Genomic DNA, 9,785 nt, shown 5'->3' on the forward strand with positions numbered 1-9,785 from the left:
TCAGGAACACGTTCATTTTGATAGTTGAGAATCTACCCATCATTGATAATTTCATTCTTATATATACTTATATTCTTTTGAGCCTACACCAATCCCCTTTATTTCTTTTGTTGCTTCTATTTTCCTCAACAGGACCTCTAGTATTGTTATAAATAACAATGGCGATAGCGGGCACCCCTGTCTGGTTCCCTTTGTTATCTCAATTTTGTCTGTGAAGTTATTATTAACTATCAATTTAGCATATTGTTCCGAATAAATAGCCCGAATACCATTTAAACGTTTTTCACCGATATCCATAAATTCTAAATTTCTTTTCATAAAATGCCAAGACACATTATCAATTTTTTTTTCAGCATCCAGAAACATTGGGGCGGCTTGTTTGTCTCTCCTGGAGTCCAGATATTCCATTATATCAATTATATTCCTTTCTCTCCCCCCCCCCCCCACGGAATAAATTTATTCAAAGGAAAAAAAGGTGCGTGGGTTTTTTAAAAAGTGAAATCACTCTCATCATTTATTAAGTTAAAAAACAGCAATTGAAAAGCACCGATCAGACATTGCATTTCGAAGCCTCCATCGCAAACTCAAATCTGGTTGCAATTTTTTGGGGGGAGGGGAAGGATCTTGGCTTTTTAAAAAGGGATTCGGCATTCGGGGAATTCCAAGATGCAGGATAGAGACGCATTCGGGGTGGGCTAAAGACCTCAAGGGATCCCACTCTGACATTTGGAAATCTCTCCTCTCCTAGGGCTCCCTTCTGGCTAGCCTAAGGGAGGAGGGAGGGGCGGGGCTGGCTGCCCTGGCGTTGGGAGATGGGGGCCACATGGGGAGAGAACGGGGTGTCAAGGGGCCATGGCGATCCAGCCGAGGATGAGGAGGGAACCACCATACGGGGCTGCCTTGGTCAGGATCGGGTCCCCTGTCACGGCGTGGTAATACAGGGCGCCAGAGAACATCCCCATGCCCAGAGACAGGATGCTGCCGGCCATCATGGGATAGCGGCAGTGGGGCACAGCCAGGAGGGCCAGGCTGTGGAGGAAGTGGTATTTGTTGGCCATCTCGTAGAGCTCTTTCAAGTCGTCATCTCGGTCGCTGCGACGGAAATCGTGAGCCCCGTAGGCGGCCGCCCCGACGGCTGCAGCCCCGCTCAGCGCAACAAGCCGTCAGAAAAATGCCCCGGCGCCCGACATATCAATTATATTTCTAACATTGTCCTTCATCTGTCTACCAGTTAGAAATCCAGTTTGGTTCTTTCCAATCTCCTCTCCAAATACATTTTTAAGTCTATTGGCCAATATACTGGCAAATAATTTGTAATCATTATTTAGGAGCGAGATTGGCCTATAATTTTTCACCTGCCTTATGTCCGTGTCTTGTTTGGGAATTAGTGCAATATGGGCTTCTTTCCAAGTAATATATTTTCTTTTTTTAAGAGGAAAAACACATTGGTTTAAAACGTTATATATTTCCAGCCTGATGTGTTGTTGTTTTTGAAGCCAAATTCAATGGAAATGCATTGTTTGAAGAGTGAATAGATGTATATGCAGAATACGTAAACGTGCACTGTGAAAGCTTTGTAATATTACTTTTGTGATTTTGGGTAAAATTGATGGATGAAGAAAGTGTTGAACTAAAAGCAAACTGTGTGCTTAACTTGTGTTTGTATCTTTTCGTTTCTAAAGGGACCTTTACAAATTGAATTTAAAATAAACAAGCAAACTCCAAAATTAAAAAAAAATATAGAAAAAATAATATTGGTTGGAGCTTTTCTCTGCTTCCTCTAGCTACTCTCCCACAATATATACTGCCGGGGAGGACAAAGCATATGCACAGCTTTGCCACCCATCTCTCAATATGCCCTATACATTTTACTTCTGGTTGGGCTGGAGCTGGCATTTTTCTGATGTCAGCACATTCTGTCATTGTTGCCTCAAAGCCAATAATATTTATGCTTTAAAAATGCAGAGGAAAAGAACGATAATAGTTATTTTATATGGGTACATGGACAAAGTCTTGTTTGCTATGGCAAGTAAAAATTGCACAAAAGAAGAAAAGGTAATTCCACCACACTTAAGAAATCCATCTTAATATCATTCATAGAGCAATAAATAGCATTAAGTGGGCCAATCCAGACATAGATCATACAACCCTAAACCACTTGGAGACACAAGATGGATTTTGTTCCAGTCAAACAAATCACTTATTTTCTAAGGGAGCAATATTTACAGCAGTGGAAGGGGAACAAATTAACACTATTTTCAGTATAGAAAAGGCCCAGGGGTGGATTTAAGAAGTATAGGCACATCGATCCCACCCACCCCTCACACCCTTTATTTATTTTTTATTAATGAGAACCTGCAAATCCACTGTTTTATGGAATTGTAGTTGAACAAGGGAAACAAGAAAATAGTATTGCCGCTCTCTTTTATTGGTTTTGTTAAAATAGGATTTTCCATTCTGACTGGCCAATTTGATTGCAGCAGCCTGCTGCTGATATTATGGATAATGTTTTCTGAATGAAACTTGGATCAGAATGTTATGCCGTCCTGCATTTCAGATGGAAATAGGAACACTCTTCCTGGCCCAGTCAATTACCACCACCCCCCCCCCCGCTACTTTTTATCAGCCAAGAAGGGCAAGAGTCCGAAGCACAAGTCGTTGCCCTGACTAATACAAACACCTTGTCCACATCCTCAAGCCTTACTATCTGAAAATTATCCAAAACAACAGGACTAGACAGTGCTCTGGACACCCATGAGACTCATCTGCTATAACAGCAGAGTCAAGATCCCAGCGGATGCAAGTGGTTTTATCCTCAAAATGCTTTGCAAACAAGTCACAGTGCTTACACATAGCTACCATTGGTTCCACCACCTCCTTGAGTCGGACTGTCTTTCTTCTTCATTAGCGATCACTTGCAGCTGAGTATACTGCTATCTTCAGTACCACTATGTATGCTTAATGATGAGCCCACACCACTGTTCAGTTGTATTCAGCCAGATCTTTCCTCCATCTTTCAACTTGTTTCCTTTCCCTAAGTTCTGCAGTATACCAAGGAGTCAAGTGGGAGAGGATGCTCAGAAGTGATCATGTCAAAAGCCTGAGCCATTCAGATGTTCCAGAGGCTGGCCAGGGCTTTGATAGGAGTGCCAGTCATATCACAGAAAAAAACCTCAGCGTTACCTGGAAACCCATTAGATACACCAGCCTCCAGAGGCGGATAATCCTAATAGGTCCCTTGCCTCTAGAAAGTTGAAAAGTGGTGTTATGTACTGAGTTGAATAGGATCCAAAATGCAGCAGTCTGATTGGTCCTAGAACAATAGGCTCCAAAATGCAGCAGTCTGATTGGTCCTAGAACAATAGGATTCAGAATGCAGCAGTCTGATTGGTCCTAGAACAATGCAGCAGTATGATTGGTTGGCAGGAGCCACCCAATCCAGCTCCAGATAGAAGTGAATCCACAACCCAATTGGCCTACAGGAGAATTCCGGAATTAGCCAATCACGTGCAGCCCATTGTGTAAATAATGTATATAAAGCAGATACTTTGAGGGGACTTCCATTCCCTCCTCACCACCATGAGCTGAATAAAGAGCATGAAATCCACTCTCGACTCTGAGTATATTTCACTGGCGACGAGGATGGGATCCCGCTGAGCTGACCACCACACACAGCACCGCGGCACCGCCACCTGCCGCACCGCTGCCTCGCACCGTGTATCCAGGCTTCAGCTCCGGGACCCAAGGAACTAAGAACGGCAACCAATAGCAGCTTCTCGCCGTTCAACCCAGCATCCGGAGACTGGGAAGCGTATGTGTCAGGGGTTCAGGAGCAGAGGCGAGGGCAAGGGAGGAAACAGAGAGCGAGGGGGAGGAGTCCGAAGAAAAGATGAGTGATGACGACGACCCGAGATCTCCGAGTCTTTCCAGTGAATCAGAAGATTCACAGAAAGGAGCGCCAGTGGCCAGAGCAAGGGGGGAGCCTAGGGGGACACCCCAGGAAGAAGGGTCCAGAGGGGGTTCAGAGGGCAGCAGTTGGAAATCGGGGCCAGCGTCCCCAACAGAGCGCAGTGGAGAGGAAGGGCGCCAGGTATCGAGCTCCGGAAGCTCGCCGCAGGGGGGAGGGCATGAGTCAGGAGTGGCCACACCTCCATCGGGGAGCGAAGAAACGGTCAAGCGGAAAGTGGAAGGTTGGGCGCGCGCGCCAAGTTCAAATGCACAGGAAGGCGGCGCAGTAAGCAGCCCGGAAAGGGAGCCAGGTCCTAAAGCCCGACGCAAGGAGACAGAAGGGTCCGGGGGGTCAGCGTCAGAAGAGTCCAGGAAGGAAGAGACCACGGGGGGCAGAGGGACCCAGAGAAGAACGGTCAGGCAGAAAAGGTGGAGTAAGGCGAGGGTATTAAGTTGGTGTACAGGGGGCGGAGACTCAGACGGAGCTTCGCCGGTCTAGCTTATAAGACGTAGAGCTGCACGCGGCAGCTTGGAAATGGAAACTGTAACTCAATAAAGACTTTTATAAAGTGAACGCTGGCTAGCGTGATCCTCGGTGAGCTAGGATCTGGGAGCAGCTCTGACAGTAAGCTCCGTCTCCAAGTTTTTGGCACCTAAAGCCTCGCGGAGAGGAGAGAAGGCTGGTGCCTACTTGCAAGCTCACGAACGGCAGACAAGATGACGGCCGAACAGCAGATAGCGGATCTCGGAGAAGCAGTGACACAACTGAATGCCGAGATACTTGCATCCAGGAAGAGAGAGGAGGATGCAGCTGCCGCCTACAGGGATCTCCAGATCAGGTTGGAAATGCTTACGAAGCAAGGGCAACTGACACCCAAACCGGAGGGGATTGGGTTGGGGAGACGAGCAGGCGGTCTAGTCTCTCACTTCGATGGGAATTTACAACAGTACCCCAACTTTAGAGCAGATGTAAAGTGTGCCCTGCAACTGCTGGACAAGGACTTTAGAGATGAGCAAGAGAAGGTGGGGTTTATCATGTCCCATTTGCATGGAGATGCTAAAGCATGGCTGCGCAATTTGTGGAGAGATAAGGATCCGGCGCTCCAAAATGCAAATGCCTTCATTAAAGCGATGGATGGGTGTTTTTTATCAAGCATAGACGTGGATCTTGCCCGGAAGGAGATACATGGACTGAAGCAGGGGAGGGCCAGTGTAAGGCAGTATCATGCCCGCTTTTTTGCATTGGTCAGTGCCCTGGAATGGGACAGAGATTCGGCTCCAGTCAGAGACCTGTTTTGGGAAGGCTTGAGCGGCGCGGTTAAAGACGAAATTGCGAGGGGGGAGAGACCCCGGAGCACGCAGGAGATCGTTCAGAGGGCGCTGGCGGTTGGGGTGCGTCTGGAAGAACGTCCATGGAGCAGGGACGAAGGGCGTGGAGGGCGCGAACCAGCCAGAGGCTACTCCTTCGTTCCCAGAGAAGCAGCGCGTGCGCAATCCACGCCTCCGCCAGGCGGAGGAGCGGAAACTATGGAGGTTGGAGGTGCAAGGGCTCAGTCAGTAAACAGAGCCCTAGCACCGGGAGCAGTGAAAGCGAAGCCTCCTAGAGGGAACCGGAAGTGTTACATCTGCGACAGTCCCCAGCACATGGCGAAAGAGTGTCCCCAGAGGCTCCACAAGCACACTGCAGCCTCAGCAATGGTAACTGCAGCTACTCAGCAAGGAGAACCACAGCAGGGAAACGACGGAGTCTGGCTGGAGACAGAGGCACTGGGGCCCGGCCAGACGAGTCAGTGAAGCAGTCCCCAGAGATTTTGCAGCCCACAGACCCCCTCCCGCCCAAACCAGTAGTGCGGCTCACCGCCTCGCTCCAGCTGCCCAATGGAATCACCATGGACGTGCCGATCACCATTGACTCAGGAAGCAATGCGGACTTTATAGGGCAAGACTTTGTCGACCGGCACGCTATACAGTTGCTGCCTGCCACACTGCCCCTGCAGGTTGTCACGGTGGATGGCAGGGAGCTGCTCGGGGGGCAGGTGGTGAAGCAAACGCCACCAATGGTGATGCGACTTGGAAATCACAGGGAAGTCATCAGCTTTAATGTCACTCAACTATCGGACACGCCTATTGTATTGGGCATGAGTTGGCTGGACAAGCACAGCCCGACGCTGGCTTGGTACCAGAGACAGCTGACCTTCGGCTCTTCCTATTGTGCTGAACACTGCATCCTGCCCCGGCAGGAAGGAGAGGAAGAGGAGTCACAGCTGCAGCTGGGGACGCTGCAAGCAGTTCCCCACAAGTACGCAGAATTTTTGGAGGTTTTCTGCGAGAAGGAGGCGGACAAGCTACCCCCCCACAGACCATACGACTGCAAGATTGACCTCCTGCCAGGGGCGGCGTTGCCAAAAGGGAAGCTGTATTCCATGTCTGAGGACGAACTACAGGAACTCAAAGAGTTCATAGATCACAATTTGGAGCGCGGTTTCATCCGAGAGTCCAAGGCAGTGGGGGGCAGTCCTGTATTCTTTGTCAAGAAGAAAGACACGCCCCAAAAAAGGCTCGTGGTGGACTATCGGACCTTAAACGCTTTGACCAAGCCATCGGATTTCCCCATGCCCAGGATCGACGACCTCCTCGCGACGGTGCGCAAAGGACGCGTCTTCACCAAGTTGGACCTGCGAGGGGCGTACAACCTCATTCGCATGCGGGAAGGAGATGAGTGGAAGACAGCCATGTTCACGCCCCTGGGCACCTACGAATACAGAGTTATGCCTTTTGGATTGCAAAATGGCTCCCACTGTTTTCAAGCTTTCATGCATCACGTGTTGGCGGGGCTCCTCTACAAGAAGTGTGTCTGTTTCCTGGATGACATACTGATCTTTTCTGACTCGCAGCAGGATCACGACAGAGACGTCAAGGAAGTGCTGAGCAGACTGCAGCAGCATAGGCTCTACGCCAAGCTGGAAAAGTGCCAGTTCGACGTGTCGGAGGTGGATTTCCTGGGCTACAGGTTGTCAGACAAGGGGCTCGCCATGGACAGCGCCAAGGTTCGCGCGGTGTTGGATTGGAAAAGCCCGCGCAACCGGAAGGAGGTCCAGCGGTTTGTCGGCTTTGCGAACTTCTATCGCAAGTTTATCAAGGGGTTTGCGATGCAGACGGCGGCCATCACAGACACGCTCAGCTCCAAGAAGAAGAAGTTCATCTGGACGGAGCAGGCGGAGCAGTCCTTTCAGGCACTCAAGCGTCTCTTCGCGTCGGAGGAGCAGCTACTACACGTCAACCCCAGCAGACCGATGAGGGTGGAGACGGACGCCTCGGACAGAGCCGTGGGAGCAGTTCTGTTGCAGCAAGACCCGCAGGGGGCTTGGAGACCGGGAGCGTTCTACTCCAGGAAGCTCACCAAGTCGGAACAGAACTACACCATCTGGGACAGGGAGTTGTTGGCCATTCATGCCGCATTCAAGGCGTGGAGGCACTTCCTGATCGGAGCCAAGCACACAGTACAGGTCTGCATGGACCACAGGAATCTGGAGCACTGGCGCATGGCGCGGTTCCTGAACCAGAGGCAGATACGTTGGGCAGAGTTCTTTGCGGACTTCGACTTCCGTATAGAGTATGTCCCGGGGGACACCAACGTCATGGTGGACGCCCTATCCCGTAAACCGCAATACCTCGAGGAGGCGACGCCAGCGGCGGCCATGCACATCTTCGCACCGACAGCGTGGGCGTGCGCTTCGGCGACTGTTGACCTGGAGGCGGTACGGCGTGCATTGCAGGACGATTCCTTCGTGCGAGCGAAGATGGCAGAGGTGCACAAGGGCACGGCGGCGACCGGCGAGTTCCAGGTTCGCGATGGATTACTCCTCCGTAAAGGGGCCATCTACGTGCCGGGAGACGATCTTCGCGCCAAGGTACTGCAGCAGTTGCACGACGCGCCCACTGCCGGGCACTTTGGCACAGAGAAGACGATGGAATTAGTCGCCAGAGACTTCTGGTGGCCCAGAATGAGAGGGGAAGTCACGGACTACGTGGCGAGGTGCGACACCTGCCAGAGGGCCAAACCAGTACACAGACCGCCGGCGGGACTGCTGGAACCGCTGCAATCCCCGTTCGAACTATGGGAGAGAGTGGCCCTGGACTTTGTCACGGATCTGCCCAACTCGAGGGGCAAGACAGCAGTGCTAGTGGTGGTGGACTTGTTCTCCAAGATGGCACATTTCATTCCGTGTGCGAAGGTGGCCACGGCGGAACAAACCGCCAAACTGTTCATAGATCACGTGTTCAAGGTTCACGGTCTGCCGCGGTCTATACTGTCTGACCGGGGGCGGCAGTTCATCTCGAACTTCTGGCAGAAGCTGATGGGCTTCCTGAACGTCAAGATCAACCTGGCGTCGGCTAGACACCCGCAGACCAACGGGCAAGCGGAGCGGGTCAATGCCATCATGCAGCAGTACCTGAGATGTTATGCGAATCAACAGCCTGCAACGTGGGTGGATTACCTGCCCCTCGCCGAGTTCGCCTACAACAACACGAAGCACGTGTCCACGGGGGTGACGCCGTTCTTCGCCAACAACGGAAGGCACCCCAGAACCTTCCCGGGACTGGAAAGAATGGGGGAGGGGGAGCCGCAGACAGCAGACGCGTTCGCGTCGGAGTTGCAGGAGGTCCACGATCAGCTTCGGTGGCACCTGGAGCTGGCTAAACACGCATACAAGGTGCAAGCGGACAAACACAGGAGGGTTGGCGAAGAGATCCAAGTGGGAGACTGGGTCTGGTTGGCAGCCCACGCAGTGCCGGCCAGGTCGTTAGCGAAGAAGAAGCTAGGGCATAAACAACTAGGGCCCTACCAAGTCGAAGCGCAGGTCAACCCGGTGGCCTTCAGGCTGACGCTTCCGGAGGGATCCAGGATGCATCCGGTGTTCCACAGATCGGTGCTCACTCCATACAAGACACCGCACAGATTTCAGGAACCAGGAACGGCACCGAGTCCGCTCCGAGAGGGGACCGAGCAAGGGGGAGTGCCACAGGAGGAGCCCATCAACGAGGTCACAGAGATTTTGGACTCTAGATGGGGGGAAGAGGGAGTAGAATACCTTCTCGCCAGGGAGGGCACCCCGGCCAGTGCCAATTGCTGGGTGCAAGGTTACGCTTTGGAAGACCCTCTGCTCAAGGACGAATTTCATGCCCTCTTCCCACACAGGCCCATGCCAGCAGACTTTTTCGACGACTGGCTTTTCACACCGACGCTTTCAGCCAGCACGTTCCACGGGTTTGACTCGGAAGTGGAACATTCACTGGACACACACTCCCCGGAAGAATCACCCTCGGGATCGGCCTCGGATGCCTCGTATTGGTGGGACGATAGACCAGAGGAACAGTGGCGCAGGAAGTGGCTGGAGGTTCCAGGTCGAGCGACGGACCTGGGAACGACTGAGGCGGAGACGGCCGTGGACATGTACGGGGAGGATCTTGGGTTCGAGCACGGAGGCACAGAGATGGAAGCGGAGGTGACCGTTGTCGACGAGCGCAGGGAGGAAGAACCGGAAGTCTTCAGTTGGAGGCCCGCCAAGGGGAGCGAACTGTATCCGGCATTCGCCCCCATGACACTGCAGCACCCAGTACCCGCACCGGAAGGAGGGGAGGGGGGAAAGGGGGGCTTCGAGGGGGGGATGGATGTCAGGGGTTCAGGAGCAGAGGCGAGGGCAAGGGAGGAAACAGAGAGCGAGGGGGAGGAGTCCGAAGAAAAGATGAGTGATGACGACGACCCGAGATCTCCGAGTCTTTCCAGTGAATCAGAAGATTCACAGAAAGGAGCGCCAGTGGCCAGAGCAAGGGGG

The 9,785-nt window shown here is 52.2% G+C and overlaps 1 pseudogene across 1 annotated transcript; it reads right to left on the minus strand.

Annotated features, from left to right (window-relative positions):
• Window positions 1-610: 610 nt before the first annotated feature.
• Window positions 611-1,190, minus strand: LOC310697780 (transmembrane protein 256 homolog; annotated as a pseudogene). The gene has a single exon. The product of its transcript is annotated as a transmembrane protein 256 homolog (transcript).
• Window positions 1,191-9,785: the final 8,595 nt, after the last annotated feature.

This window comes from Podarcis liolepis, assembly GCF_965112155.1.
Source record: "Podarcis liolepis genome assembly, chromosome: W".
NCBI classification, from domain to species: Eukaryota; Metazoa; Chordata; class Lepidosauria; order Squamata; family Lacertidae; genus Podarcis; species Podarcis liolepis.